Below are 2898 nucleotides of genomic sequence, written 5' to 3'. Positions count from 1 at the left end.
TGGTCACACCGTCCTCCCTAACAGACTGCTTACGGCCCTCTGCCACCTACCCAAGTATGACAGGTTTACCCAGGGTTTACACACCGTTCCATCAGCCCTGTATCAGGGCCTACAAACTTCAGGTCCGATACCTCCCTTTTCCATCCTTCCAGCACAGACTCTCCTTGGAGATCACCTGCCAAGTTGACTGTGCGTGTTTACTGTAGGAAAAACCTGTATCTTCTGGTTTCTTGCACAGGATTAAACAACACTCTGGTCTGTGCTGTAAGCAGCAGCCTGCCAAAAGGACACTCAGAAGGACGTGCCGATGTTCCCAAAAGGCTTGGGAAGAACTCTGCTGTGCCTGAAAAGGTAAGGGGGGTGGGGGGATGGGGTGGGTAGCGGGGGGGAAGACATGGCTCTTTGCTGCGGCACACTCTCCCTCACTTCTCAACAATGTAACCTGAATTGACGGTCTCCGATTGCTAAGGAGGACCGCGCAGAACCAAAAAGAGGGATGTGAGCATCCCACATGTAGAACATAGAGCTTGGAAGGGAGACGGTGTCAAGCAGTACGACAGCTAAACCATAACTGTATTGTGTTCAGATCTGTAACGCCACTGTGCTTTGGTAGCGCCGGGGAGAAAACATCACACTATACAACAAGCAAGCCCAGGAGAAGCCTCCTCCCCTCACACACAAAGCTTCTTTAGATTACTTACTGCCAGCAGTTTTACTTGGGCTGACACCGTTCTCTAGAAGCAGCACACTGAGGTTCAGACCCAGCTTTGCAGCTGTGCTCATAAATTCCAGTACAAGATTCCTGCTGCCGTAACTCTTTAGCCTCAAGCTGCAGGCTTAATGGTTTCCTCACCTGACTTCCACCAGCAGTTACCCGGCAGCACTCTCATTCTCCTCCAGCGTTACGCATTTGCCGTAGATATGTACTGCGATCCTCGGCGACTGTGTAGTAGCAGCTGTAACAATTAACCTAATGCAGCTAACCTACAGGTGTTCCTGTCCAAGCGAGCGACAGTTTCAGATGTGTTTCTGCTGCACACCCTTGCTGGGGACTAGTGTTAGCCCTACGTTTCGCACTGCTTTAAGTGCTGCAGAAATGGAGTCAAGCCACTCCTTTACACGTTGCTTTCTCTTTTGGAAAAGCTTCTGCAGAAACGATTCCAAGCCTCTGCACAGCCTGCACACAGACTGGAACTCCAGGACACGCCTCTCCCCCAGCGTTCCTCCCCATCCGTCAGCTCGTGCTACAGTGCTCGCGTCCAGGGGAGTTCTGACCTCAGCGACACAGATCAGGAAAAAAAGGTAAAGACACGAGGGCTACAGTACATGGATTCCTACCACGGTATGCGTTCTTAGTTCTCTTGAGGATGGTGTGGGACTTCATTGGCCACTTTTCCCACCGCCACCACCCCCGTGGGGAGACTACTGGCTTTTGTATTTAGCATTTACTCCTCAGTTGCTCTCCCCTACCTGGAAGTTGCTATGGGCAATCACTGGTGGAACGACACAGCTGAAACTTGTTCTCTAAAAGGCAGCCTGTAAATCTGGCATGACACATGCAAGGGGCTTTCTTCGTAGTAAACACTCTTAGCGTTTCCTTGCGGTGTCTCTGAAGTGCCGCTTACACGGCGCTCATGCAATATCACCTTTTGCAGGCTGGCGTCCTTAGCTCACACTGTGGCAAACCTGATGGGACACCTTGGGCTAGGCTATTTGCACAGCCGTAAAGCTGCACACTCACACAGCTAGAGCGAAACGGAAACACATGCAAAAACTGTCACGAATCAGCTTCTCTTCTTTCATGGTCACTATTCTGTACGTCTTCTAGGTGCTGGAAAAAATCAGCCAACTTTTGGAGACAGACTCCCTTACCAAGATCCAAGAATGGTTTGGAAGGGCAAGTAAACAAGGTAACAAAGATACGCACCTGCATCCCTTTCTGAGAAGCACGTGCTCTTGTACGTTCCCATCAAACCCTGAAATTCTAATTGACCTGAGCTGAGCGGCGTTGCCGAGGTGGAAGGTATCAGGTCCAGCAAAGTGCGCTGGGCCCAGCTGTGGCTGCGCTGAGCAGTCAGGTGACAGCAGACAGAAAGCAGTCACTTACACCTCAGCGCTCTCCGGTTTGGTGCGGGGCGGAAACACGCGCTCTCCCACTGGGGCTCTGGGTGGCTGGGGGCGGGCAGAAAGCAAACAAAATGTCTCTCTCGTGTCTTTAAGCCCTTTGAAAACGTGGTAAGGGAACTCCTGAATTCACCCCCAAACATCCAGATCAGCAGCAAGTGGGAATTTGAACAAAATTTCTGCTACCTTCACGTTTCAGAGAAAGACTTTGTGTTCAGTCTGGTGGATTGAGAACTGACTGAGAAAGACGTGCTGAAATCTGAGGAAGGTGCAGCAGAGAACATCAACAGCCCGACTGCTGAAGCCTCTCCCCCCACATCGGAGAAGCCTAGACGGGGAACTGACTCCGGCCACGTAAAACCTGCAGGGAGGTTGCCACAATGATGGATAAGCTAAACCCCACAACCAGAAATTTTTGGGTTCTCCTGCTATGGAAAAGGTAACTTTGTGATTGAAGTTGATCACGGGCAGCCTTCGGCAAAAATGCTCCTAAGTACAAGCCACGCCAGGCGATTTGATACAAGTTTGATACAAGTACCAAGTCTTAGCAGCACTGGAAACCCCTTGGAGAGCAACCTCCTTTTACATTGCGGTGCACAGTTTATACCTACAAAGACCACAGGGGACTGGACCATCTCCCTTATGAGGACAGGCTGACAGAGATGCACCTGTGTAGCCTGGGGAAGAGTGAGAGGGCATCTCCTCAGTGCATATAAATATCTTAAGGGCAAGTGTCAAGAGGATGGGGCCAGGCTCTTTTCAGTGGTGCCCAGC

At 50.9% G+C, this 2898-nt stretch overlaps 1 long non-coding RNA gene across 1 annotated transcript; it reads left to right on the top strand.

Annotated features, from left to right (window-relative positions):
- Positions 1-3: 3 nt before the first annotated feature.
- On the top strand, positions 4-2473 carry LOC130158946 (uncharacterized). The gene is made up of 4 exons (XR_008825553.1): positions 4-351; positions 1144-1302; positions 1829-1910; positions 2324-2473. It is a non-coding gene; the product is annotated as an uncharacterized LOC130158946 (long non-coding RNA).
- Positions 2474-2898: the final 425 nt, after the last annotated feature.

Source organism: Falco biarmicus, chromosome 14 (genome assembly GCF_023638135.1).
Source record: "Falco biarmicus isolate bFalBia1 chromosome 14, bFalBia1.pri, whole genome shotgun sequence".
Lineage (NCBI taxonomy): Eukaryota > Metazoa > Chordata > Aves > Falconiformes > Falconidae > Falco > Falco biarmicus.
The sequence above is the reverse complement of the archived record's forward strand: the minus strand, read 5'-3'. Positions and strand labels throughout refer to the sequence as shown.